This window comes from Buteo buteo, chromosome 2 (assembly GCF_964188355.1).
Source record: "Buteo buteo chromosome 2, bButBut1.hap1.1, whole genome shotgun sequence".
In the NCBI taxonomy this organism is placed as follows: domain Eukaryota; kingdom Metazoa; phylum Chordata; class Aves; order Accipitriformes; family Accipitridae; genus Buteo; species Buteo buteo.
Window position 1 is genome coordinate 26,413,244 of NC_134172.1, and position 12,671 is coordinate 26,425,914.

A 12,671-nucleotide genomic window follows, 5' to 3' on the forward strand; every position below is an offset into this window, starting at 1 on the left:
GGTTATTTTTCTCAGCGGAAATATGGTTTTCTTTAGTACAATTTTTGGTAATTAAAACTGTGCAAAAAACCTGTTCAACCTCTCCCTTAAGAACTAACTTGGTGCTGCATTACTGGAAGTGAGTTAACATGATGCAATTTTTAGAAGATTCTAGGACACACTTGTGGAACAGCCGATACATAAGCCTGATGCTTGTTCCTGGAATATTAGTAGAAATGATGTAATAATGGACCAAATTAGAAGACACGTGGATAAATGTGATGTCCTGAGGAACAGTCAACATAGCATTGTAAGGGAATGTCTGGTCTCACAAACTTACTGAAATTCTTTGAAGAAGTTAGCAGGGCAAATGCATTTGATATAATCTGCTTGGATTTTCAAAGGGCATTTCACATGATCACATTGCTTAGAAGCCTTAAAGAGTCCAGACAGCTTTGGGAAAGAGGAAGGGTCCATTGCGTGCAGAAGTCTCTGGTTAAAAGATAAGAAATGGGTAGGAATAAAGAGACAGTTTTTGCAGTGGTTGAAGGTTACTGATAGAGTCCCAGATAGATCAGTGCTAGGACCTCTGCTTTTAATGTAAGGATAAATGATCCAGAAAAGATGTTAAGTGGTGAGATGATAGTCTCTAGACAATACTACAAACACAGTGTCAACTGCAAAAGAATTTTATGAGACACAATGGTAAATAGCATATGAAACTCAATATAGCTAAAGGTGAAAGATTCACATGGTTGGGGGGGGTACTAAATTTATATAGAATATTATTGTCTTAATTGTTACCACTCAGGAGCAAGATCTTGAGGTTATAATAAAAACTCTGAAGAAATAGTCCTTAGTAACCAGTCCAAAAAGTAAAACAAATGTTGAAAGAGTATAGATCATGCCACCACCATGTAAATCCATGCATGCTGCATGTTGTACACAGCTCCACATCTCCTAACTCAAAAAGGTGTTAGTGGCATTGGAAAAAGATCAGAAAAAGCAGAAAGGATCTTAAAAGTTGCACAGAATTGATTTCTTAAGGAGTAGGGTTAATCACTCTGTGAAAGAGCAAAAGATTGGTGTGACAGAAAGGTGATCACCTGTAAAAGGTGATGTGATAAAAATCTCTAAAATCACAAGTGGAATGGAGAGAGTAAATAGGAAAATTCTTTTGCTGTCTACCTTTCAGTTCTTGTAGACAGTGAAAGTGAAATTTAACAAGTGGCAAATTAAAAAAAGATGTTTCTTCACAATTAATAGTTAAGCTGTGAAATTTCAAGATGCTGGGGCTTTTAAGATTTTCCATAGATTTAGGGAGTTTTGAAAAAATTGATGGAAGAAAAATGCATTACAGGTTATTAACATAAAAACAGTGCGTCTGGCTCAAGAATTCATCAAGTGGTAAATTGCCAAAGACTGGGAGAGTATTGTGGAAAAGCATCAGTTCACTCTTGCCCAGTTTTTGTAGTTTTCATTGGTATAGTCTGCTGGCAACTCTCTGGACAAGGTATTAAATCAGAAGGATCTGATCCAGTATGGCCATTATTGTAACTATGTTTATAATCTTTGGAAACAAAATGGGAAAAAAAAAATGCATACATTGGTAACAGCAAACTTTTAGAAGAACTAAAGTCAATTTCATATTTGTGAAGTCTAAAACCATTGGAAAGTTTGCTGCAAACCAGATATAATGCTGTTTCATGAAAGCACACAATAAATTGTGTTAATCAATAAGATGTTGACATATAAACAGTAGAAGTGGTAAATGAGTTTGTTAGAACTGAAGAAGTAACCTAGTTGTCATTAATAACATTTGAGTATATATAATGAAAATCAGCTTGCTTTAAGCTAAAGTCTTGAAATAAAATTGCTGTTGGAGATAGAATTCTTTCAAGGTAGGAATAAACTCCCATTTAGTTTCTCTCCCATTTAGAATTTTGGATATTTATTCCTAAGCAAAGTCTGCCTTTATTTTTGAGGATCAACATTTTTTTTTCCCAGTCAGTCTGAAGTAAGTTCCAAAACAGCAAAGGACTCTTAGCAGTCTTTGTCAGACCTACAGTCATTTTTAATTTGTACTCTAACCCTTCAAAATCTACAAAGCTGAAAAAACCCCTGGGGGTTTTCCTTTTAATTTTTAAAGTCTTGTCTAATATTTTTGCAATTCCTCTTTTTTTTTTTTAGCTTAGTAATGTAGCTACAAAAAGCTCATTAAAGTTTTTACTTTCTTAGTCTGCTGTAGAAGCCAGGTAGTTTTTACAGGTTTCCAAATTGAGTATCAGTTGAACCCAATATCTCAAGAACACATTGGCTCCAAGATTCTATTATAATTTTTGGAGTATTGGACACTGTGGATGCAAGCAATAAGAATGCTCATGAGTAAATATGAATGATGAAAAATTCTGATTTCAGGACAAGGTCAATCACTTAGTTGCTGGACTAAAGAAATTTCTTCCCTTAGCAGATTGTTCTTTTTACAACTCTATAATGTATAGGACTGACTGCTAGCAGGAAAGATAATGGATTATATCAATTTCTGAGGTTGCGATCCAGGAAAACAGGTTCTTTGTAGCATGCAGAAGGTGGTAAATAAAACCAAGGAAAGCAACTCCTGCAGGTCTTCGAAGTCTTTTAAACTCATTCTGGTGTTAAATCCACAGAATTCCCCTGGAGAATATAGCAGAGACTCTGCCAGAAGTTCAGCACCATCCTGATCCTTTCTGATTACTTAAATCTTGATCTTGGCAAGCATAGGGATAGGAGCCCTTACTGTCTTCAAGGATCCTTCATTTCTCCCTACCCAAAAGCTTGCTCTCTTTCTTCTGTGAAAAATCATGGATTCATTCATGAATTTGGGCAGTAGTTTTCATCCAGAAAGTGTCAGTCTACACCTTTATCTTTTGCTGTATCAGGTAGCCGTTTACCTAGCTTAGACATTTCTTTGGTATAACACTTGCAGATCATCAAATTTGGCTGAGATTGTATCTTGCCCCAGATACCTTTGAACAGACTTCTTGTTTGCCTTCTCTTAGCTTTTAGCACAGCTGTAGGATGATGTCCAAAGAGATGTCTTGATGTTGTTCAATCCAAACTCATGGAAGTTGCTGTTAAATTACTGCATTAGGGACAAAGAAATTTTTAAAAGACTTTGTCTGAAGGAAGAATAATTTGGTTAGATAGGCTGGTTAGTGAAGTGTGGTATGATGTAGCCTGTGTGCTAAACCAATAAAACAAAACCATTCCTGGCTTTCTACAACAGTATTGCAATAATTTAAAAGGAAAACCTACGGCAAACCAGTTAGCCTTAATCACTACAAATGCCATTGGCTTTGTTGGAGCACAGATGTTCTTTTATTGTTATGACACATTTCTGCATGAACAGAGAGTTTTTTGTTTTCAGGCGCAATAAGAAATTGAAACAGTGGATGCAATAGTGAAATGTTCCAGCAGACACAAGATGTAAGAATCTGGTGACCTGAATGTTGTGGTTTAGAATATAAGGAATGGGGTTTATATCACAGTTTTGCTGTTTAAGAAAGACCATAACAGACAAATGTAACAGGACTTTTAAAAGAACGATTTTAAAAAAAAGTAGGTCTGTGTTCACTAATATTCTTTGGGCATGTGAGCTGAAGTGTATGTCAGGCAGGAGTGAGCAGAAAACTCCCTGGTTGATACTCCCAAACTTGTCAGCAATATTAGCTGTGAAAAGAACATAGAAAAAGTGAAATTGAAAATAATTTTATTTCTATCATAGAACATCTGCTTTCTTTACTTACTGCTCAGATTTTTGACATAAATACTAATTTTCAAGCACATTGTAACATACATTTTTCTTAAGCTTGGGTGTCAGGAAGGGTAGTAATATTAATCGTTTGTTTATGCTTCTCTTTGTTTCTGAAGGAAGCTTGATTGTCCTGACCGACGCATTGTACTGACAAGTAGCATAGGTACATACTACCTGAGAAAGTTTCAACAAAAGAAAAATCATTATAAGAGACTTACAGAGTCTCAGTCATTTCCTAGAAATAAAAAATGCCAGAATAAGGAATGTTTGTTCAGGATGACCACAATTCACCTACTTGTGTAGGTCCTTTATTAATATGTCCTTTAGCTTAATGAACACCTACTAGATTTGCCTTATTTAGCTTGCATGACAGTGGCCCGTGGATGATGAAGGTTTTGTAGTGTCCTTTCTCCTTTCTGTTTTCACTTTCCACCCACAGACTACTGCAAACTGTTTTCCCTTGTTTCCTGCATTTTTCATGCTCCTGGCAATCCAGCCAGACTTGTTACTCCTGTTGCTCTTTTCCTACTATCTTATCTGGTTGCTGGCAGGAATAGTGAGAGCATAGGAGAAATGGCATAACTGCTGTTACTGTCTTCTCTGTCTAGCTTCAGCATGACCCCTGGATGTGATCATGAAGAAAGTTCCACTAACCATCAAGCACCGTTAGCTATTTTATGATCCCAGTGTCTGTACAGTTACTTCTGGTGGAAGCTTCAGGTAAATAGCTGAAGATCTCAATTAAAGTAAAAGATTTTATTACTTGGGTAAATGCTTTTTTTAGACTGGTTCTTGAAAATCTTTGTAACTTTAAGCCTGCGTACTCTGTTGCACTTCATGCAGTTTTGATGCCAAATGGGTCAGATTTTGCAAAATAAGAGACTCTGGTAACTTGCATTTGTCTTTACTCCTTTCCTTGCCTTACATAGGAAAGGTCAGTAATAGTATTCTACAAAGAACAGCAGTCATTCGTATTGTATTAGTGTCTACATCAGTCAGTATGTCGATTATGTTAATAGGAGAATTGATAGAAGAACTAATAGGAGAACCGCATGGCCAGCTGCTTGAAGGGAGGTGGTTCTCCCCCTCTGCTCTGCTCTCTTGTGAGACCCCACCTGGAGCACTGTGTCCAGCTCCGAGGTCTCCAGTGCAAGAAGCACGTGGACCTGTTAGAGCAGGTCCAGAGGAGGGCCACAAAAATGGTCAAAGGGCTGGAACACCTCTCCTGTGAAGAAAGGCTGAGAGGGTTGGGGTTGTTCAGCCTGGAGTAGAGAAGGCTCCAGGGAGACCTTGTTGCAGCATTTCAATATTTAAAGGGGGCTTTACAAGAAAGACAGGGATTTTTTAGCAAGGCCTGTAGTGACAGGACAAGGGGCAATGGTTTTAAACTGAAAGAGGGTAGATTTGGATTGGACATAAGGAAGAATTATTTTATGATGAGCCTGGTGAGACACTGGAACAGGTTGCCCAGGGAAGTTGTGGATGCCCCACCACTGGAAGTGTTCAAGATCAGGCTGGACAGGGCTTTGAGCAACCTGACCTACTGAAAGATGTCCCTGCCCATGGTGGGAGGGTTGGACATGATGATCATTAAAGGTCCTTTCCAACCCAAACCGTTCTGTGATTCTATGATTCAATCTCAGGTTCTGTTGGATTTTTGTGATAAGCTTTATTCTCTCTCTCTTTTCTTTGGCTTGATATTTGTCTTGAAGCCAAAAATCATTATCACGCAAAACAAGGTTGTGTTTCATTGTAATTACGCTAGAGTCAAGAATAATCTTTGTAAATACAAACTGTAAGTGACATACTATAATTAAATTTTGTTATCCACAGCCTTTATGTAAATGATTAAACAGTTTGTACGCAGTGGGAAAAACAGCCCAATATTTCAGCAGAGGTGTTCTGGCAAAAGTTAAAAATATTTCTTCAAGTTATGTGTTTTTGTAAATTAATGTTAGATTAGATCCAATATATCTTTTGCCATTTCCCTGCCAGAGTCAGAATTTTGCCCATGGGTATATTAAATATTTTATCAGAAGTGCAGCAGTTGCAGTTCTGCTAATTTTCTGGCCTATGTAAGGTGCAAGTGATGATCCTTGTCACTGTAGCTACCTGAATCGCTCGTTCTTAGCAATGATGACTCTTGAGATTCTGGGAGCTTAGCTCCCAAGGACAAGCAGGATGCATACCTCTTGGACTAGAAAGAGTTAAATAGTTCCTAAAGTTGTCTCTCAGAAATGTCATAAAACATTTGTGAAATATTGTGAGAAAACGTATTTTGCTCTGGGAATCTGTCTCATTTTAGACATGCTATGTTCTCCTGGATTCTGTGTTTAGACCTAAATGAATGTATTGCTTTGAAGGAGTGCTGACCAGTTAAATTACCTCTTTGTTAAAAGGATATTGATTTACTCATTCATCTGAAAAAAATCAAGATCTCTGAAAGATCAGTGGGGTCACATTGTCTTTTAGCTTTACGGAGAACAAAACCAGCACATAAGAATGCTTCCAGGAAACAATAAAAGTATGTGCGTGTGTGGTTTTAGTCCGGTACGTTTGTGAACATTGTTCATCATCTTTCTCAGACAGTTGAATATGCTTTCCTCACCTCCCACTTGAATAGCATAGAAACGGATACTTCTTTGATGTAAGTAGTGTATATTTTACAAAGTTTCATCCCATAAATATTTATGAAATAATTATAACGCACCAAGTAGAGATGTACTCTGTCACTCTTCAAAGCAGAACTTGGTTAAGTAAAAATAGGGAACTCTGCGTACATTACATATTCCTTGAAATGATGTGTAATATTCTTTTCAGTGCTTTCAGTTATTTGGATAATAATAGAGAAATTGCAGTAAGTGTTGCTTGGTTTATTCAGAACGTGCAACCTGCAGACTATCAGCAGTCTACAGATAGAGCACTGGTCCTCACAATAGTGTAGTTACGAGTCAGGAGTCAGTGGTAGGTTACTGTGATTGTTGCTTTCCTCTGATGGTTTGAAATACAGCACGATATGTTGGGAGATTCTACATTGAAAAATCTAGATTTATTTGTTTGCTCACCTTTTTATTTTTACTTTATTAAAAATTCATTGCTGTTTATAAAACCAGTAGTTTTTGTGTTGAAATGCACTGACTTCAGATACTCATTATTTCTAAATGCAACTGTATACTTTTAGAAGGTGGTGGAACAATGCTTACTATGTACAGTCTGATTGCAGTTGGCTGACCTGGTCTACTAGCTATCCTTACTTTTTAAGATACACCATGTAGACCTCTTGCATACTTACAAGATCCAGTGACAGCATGACCCTACCAACTGATAACCTTTCCTGTGAAAAAGCTTCCTTAAACTGAGAGAATTCTGCTTCAGGAACATGCTAAGGTTTCTAAATGTATAAGGGTTTTTCAGATTTTACTGTGGAGGTGCATGCTCGTGAGCAGCCCTGTGTTGCCATCCTCTTTATTTTTGCTTTCTGTGGATGCCCCTTGGCAGCCAAAAAGTTTTGTTTTCAATTGTATCAGTTTAACGCCATTGAAAATATGGTTAACATTAAAGCTTTTGGGTGGCCAGATTGTACCAGAGGCTCTCCAGAGGGTTGGCTTTAGGCTGCAGTGCAGTTTCAAACTTGTTTACCTGAATCTTAACATGGCTTTTAAATTGTGTTAAGCTGAACAAACATACTTGAAAAATACATCCAGGGCTCTGTTAAGGCCAGGGTCAAGACGCATTGCACCCTATTTAGTTTGGTCAGTCAAGCTCCCCATAGGGTTTTCTATAGCTGTTTGCATCCGTCTTCATTTCTGCTTCATGTCCTAGCAGTGCTCTCCAGTACTGGTTGTCTTTACCTTCAGTTTTTCTAAGCAGGTCAATCTGACAGGAGCACACAAATTTCTTCAGACTTTTTGCTCCATATAGCGTCAGTCTGTTTATCCCATCTGTCCATTACTCTGTAAACCATTGCCTTGTAACTCTGGGTGGTGGTTTCACTGTATTCTTTTTGTCTGTTGAAAGTGATTCTGGAGGGGACACACATTTGTCTTTAACTGAACTGAGCTGGGTTGTTGCTTATCTTACGGTTAAATAAAGTGTGTTTGAGTCTTTTTTACAAAGAGGCTCCCATCCCAGCCAACACATTGGGTATGTAGTATGTGTGAGGGTTAAGGAGAAACCAATCAGAGAGGCATTACACTACGTGAATGGGGTTCTCATGCTGCCAACAGGAGAAACATTGCACTGGTTAAGAACATTACCAGTCTCTGGTTCATATTCTTTAGCTTATCACTGATGCTAACTGTCCTGTGAGTCACGGGCTGCTGGTGCTTCTTTATGTAGGGTGTGGGTGATACTTGTTCACTTTTGCTTGATGAAAAAGTGGTGCTATCAGCATTGACCTGTGGTAGAGAAGTCACTTTTATAGCCATTTATTTCATTAACTGTTTTATGCACTGTATCAAAAGTGTATTGAGTTACTTTAGTCAGTGGAACAGTCTATAGTGAGCTTTTTATACTAAGACATACAGTGAGCCTGAGATTAAAATGCCAGAACTATCAAGCATGTCTGTCTTTAGCTTGACTTAATCTAATAAAATGTCAAACATTTTGTCTTGTGCTTCTTCACCTTCTGATCTGGATAGAGGAGGTCTTAGGATGATAGCGCCGGTATTACACTATGTACAGATATTTTATATTATTTTAGATTTGGTTAGTCTACTTAACCTGAGGATTGAAGAGTTAGTCCTAAAAGAGTTCTGCTGTATTTTATGACTGGAGCCTAAAAAGACCATTAATAAGTATATCTCTCTTGTAGCAGTAACTAAGCTACAGCAAATTAAATCAGATTATTAAGGCCTTGACAGACAGTTGCATTGGGAACAACTCCAGCATTATCTGGACTTCAGAGAACTTTGAGGGGTTTGTTGTTGTTTTTAAAATAATTTTCTAAAGACATGGTGCCCTGGAATGAATATGAAATGATCTGCAATTACAGGTGAGACTATTGGATATTACAGTGCGTAATTATAGAATGATAACTCTTTTGTTCTGTCTTACTGAATTGCTGCTCCCTATGGATAAAAAAAACAGGATGCGCCAAAACAGGTGCTCCTTTTAACTTGTGCCGCTGGATTTCTTTTCCCAACTATCTGCAGGGATGCTATCTTCATCTAACTTGTCACAGTAAACCTTTGATTTGGCTGCACAGTATCTTGTCTCTTCTGCCATGTGTGTATGTACCTACACCACAGTGGATTTCCCACATTTCATTTAGATGATAAATACAAGGACTGTAGACAACACCATCAAAATTAATGTAGCAATTACTTTAGCTAGATCTATGCACAATTTTTTCCTTAAAGTGATAACTGCTTCTAGTCTGTGCTGCAGCTGCCTGTAAGTGTATCAATGCAAAGAAAACCAAAGCCATGCTTAAAATCCCTTTTTCTCCACAAACTGGAGTTGTGAAAGAAATGTGTCTGAAAGAAAATACTCCACCTGCATTAAAGTCGTTGTGCCTGAGTCAGTAAGCCAAAGTCTCAAATTACTGAGTTGAGCAATAACTTTAAGCCTTCTACTTGTGGGTACGTAGGCCAGCATAAAAAGATCCTAACATAAGTTGCTAGACTCTCTATCCCACAAACATATAAATGAGGAAATAATTAATTCTCTCACTACCATACACTATGTTTTATGCAGGTCAACTTGCAACATTATTGCCACTTTTCAACCTTGGTATTTAAAACACAGAACGTTATATTGGTGATCGTTCTACAAAGGGTGAGATGTTGGCATAACAATTATTTTTTTGGTCTGTACTTTGACGTGTAAAATATGACACTGAATTTGATAATGTCAGGCTCCACTCACAGAGGTTTAAAGTGGCAGAGATGCGTTCATCATTTCCTGTTGATGACTTCAGAACTTTTGGCACAAACCTTAGAATATTGCAGTGTGTAAAAAAAACCAAACAAAACAAACAAAAAAAACCCCCAAACAGCAAAACCAAACGAACCAAAACCAAACAAGCACCTCCACCACCACTTTTCCATAACTTGATTCTCAAGCTTTGCTAGTGCATTTGTTACTTAAAAGTTTGCTGAAATGTTCCTCCAGATGCAGGTATCCATCAAGAGCAATTTTTGCCCATTAATTAAAATTTGGCAAATCTTAAATCTTTACTGTAAACATGTAAAAGTTAGCTTTAGCCTAACTTTTTCTGCTACATCTTAATTATATACATCTCTGCCAGCCATACATAAAGTAGGTGTGCACATTTGAATGTTTAATTTTTAATTTTTTCCTCTTGATAAAGTGAGCAATTTTTTGGCACTGTGGTGCTCTTTACTTTGCAGAGAGGGAAGGAGACAAGGGAGGAAGAGGAGCACTAACCAAGACTTTTTCTGCGGTGTTAGGGAGAGGGTTTGGTATCCTGAGAGTTCCTGAACATGACTTTTGACTTGCTTCATTTGTGTTAGTCCGTCCCAGTAGTGAGAATTAAAATTACCAACATGACGATGTGACACTCCTCCTAAGTGTACCAGGTTACTAGGCTTTCTCCTAAACCACGAAGCTGTTCATAGTTCTCTTCTGCAATAAATTATGATTTATAATGCAGGACAGACTCTGCAGTAAATATTTTAGAAACTCAGCTTTTAAAAATGAGCTGTTTAACTGCAGTATCCAAAGCAAATAAAATCGTTACCTTTTGAGCTAATTGTGCTTGAAACAGAAGATGCTTTTAGAACACAATATAGTATTTTATGCTGTCAGCAAAAGCCAGGTGCTTTTGGAAAACAAGTAGTTTTGATATCTTTTTTCTTTATCCTTTTTGCATAAGGAATTCATTATCACTTGTCTTTCCAAAGGTGTAGAAACCATGTAATGTACACTAATTTTAGTCAATAATGTATTTTATTTTAATAATATTAAGATTTAATTATGGGGGTCTGTAAAGTCTTGCTTCTTTGAGCTTGGGTCACTTAGCTATTTCACCATAATGTTCTTATAGTTTACATGAAAAACTACTTTTGTCAAATAAGAAGTAGGCTTTTTTTAAGCTGTGAATGATATTCAAACTTTTTAGGCTTAAACTGTGGAATTACACAGTATTACATTGTAAAATAATGGTTACAAGTGATGATTAGATCCATTGCTGATCTTTGCTCATTATATAGATAATAGATTTTTTGCTGCAAGAAATACATAGCATTTTCTTCTCCTTGTTAAACCTGAGTATTTTTTTACTGGTTTTGATAGATTTCATAAGCAGTATGGTGTAGTACAGTATGTCTCCCTTCCTTTTCTTCATCCCCCAAGATACAGAACGGCTGCTGTATGATCACATGCTAGTGCTACATTCAGTGAGAAATTCAGCTTCAGTATTAAAGCAATTCAAATGTACATTGAGAGACGTATGTCATCTCATTAAAGACTTGTGTGTTCAATACATGGTTCCTAAATGAGTGTTAGAAGTAGGATGTTTCAAAAATACTTACCTGATCCCACTTGTACAATATTTTGTCATTCATTATAAATTTCTAGCAAGTACCGTGGCAGTTTTTCAAAGGACGAACCCCTTCTGAAATCCTATTAAGCCATTACAATTGTCCTTCTTCAAACTCACTTCTATGATGATGCCCATGGAAAAATCGATAGTAATTGGGCAGCTGGTGCAACTGCTCTCAATCTCTCATTGTTACCTTGCTCTACCCATGTCTTTCTGTATCCACCCTTTTTTCATCTTGTACACAGTCTTCACGCTCCTATGTGAGTATCTGTCTCTTTGTTAAATATTTATAGAGCTATTATATCAAAGTGTTGATGTTAGCAGTGTTGCTAATAAGCCCATAGAAGTTTTACTGTTCACTGCCAAAGCAGAGAAGTGTGATGCCCCTGACTGTGTTTATAAAAATCTTTCCTTAGACTTTATGATGAGTTGTGTAACCAGTATTTTGTTTTTTTCATTTAAGATGGAACTTTTATTTGGCAATAGTAGCATAGTAAATACAGTTTCTAATTTTGAATGAGATGGTTGATGTTTGGAATTCTGAAATAATACGGGGTATAATTAGCAAACATTGCATATAGTTTTTCTTGTATTCTTTGGTGTAAAGGTTATGGTATTTGTGGTCATGATAAATGCTATGAGGTTATGGTAAAGGCTATGATATAGCCCTTCTGTTATCACGGAACCTGAAAATTTAGTGAATAGGTCTGCCTACCAGACAAATATCTTGTCTTTGTCCTGTAAAATTCTACTCAAGTCTCATTTTATTAAGATAAAATACTTGAAAATTGTCGTTTTCATGTTGTCATTTTTGTTCCACTGTGATGTTTTTGTTATACATCACATTAAAAAATAGCCTATGGATTTTAAATGCTGGGTTTACACAAACATCAAAGCAAGACCAGTGACATTGACACTGCACACTACCCATGCGAGCCTGAGAGCTGCTGAAACTGCTTTAGCAACCCCTGTATTCAGCCCACGGGAGCCCTCCAGGTCCTTGAGGTTGTGGACTGGCTGAACCTTCCAGACCCCTTCCCTGCCACCCGTTTCCCCCCTTTCAGGAGGAAAAATACATGCCCTTCACTTTCAAAAACATGAAATGAGAGGTCGAAAGAGCAAACCAAGTTTCCTTTCACTGAATCACTGCCTGGTTCCAGCATCGGCCTTGTTAGCTTACTGTCCTCTGAGAACACATAACGGGTTTGAAGCTCTTAATGGAAAAAAACACCACCAAAAAAAAAAAGTCAGACTTGGCTTCTTTCAGCCATTTTCGGATCCAGAAGTTTGTTGCATGAATTCGTATTTTGTCCTTTTTCTCCTTCAGTTGAAGTAGAGGCTTCTTTGGTGGCAGATGCAGTTGGTCTGTTAGCTGAAAGATGAACTGGAGAC

At 37.3% G+C, this 12,671-nt stretch overlaps 1 protein-coding gene across 4 annotated transcripts in view; it reads left to right on the forward strand.

Annotated features, from left to right (window-relative positions):
* The window catches only part of ANKIB1 (ankyrin repeat and IBR domain containing 1), a 98,256-nt gene that overhangs the window by 20,314 nt on the left and 65,271 nt on the right, over positions 1-12,671 (forward strand). The window contains exon 2 of one of the 4 annotated variants that reach the window (XM_075049155.1): positions 4,381-4,492. The exons of the other annotated variants lie outside the window; for them this stretch is intronic. The gene's annotated coding sequence lies outside the window, so the exon portion shown is untranslated. The remainder of the gene's footprint in view (positions 1-4,380; positions 4,493-12,671) is intronic. 4 annotated transcript variants of the gene reach the window in all.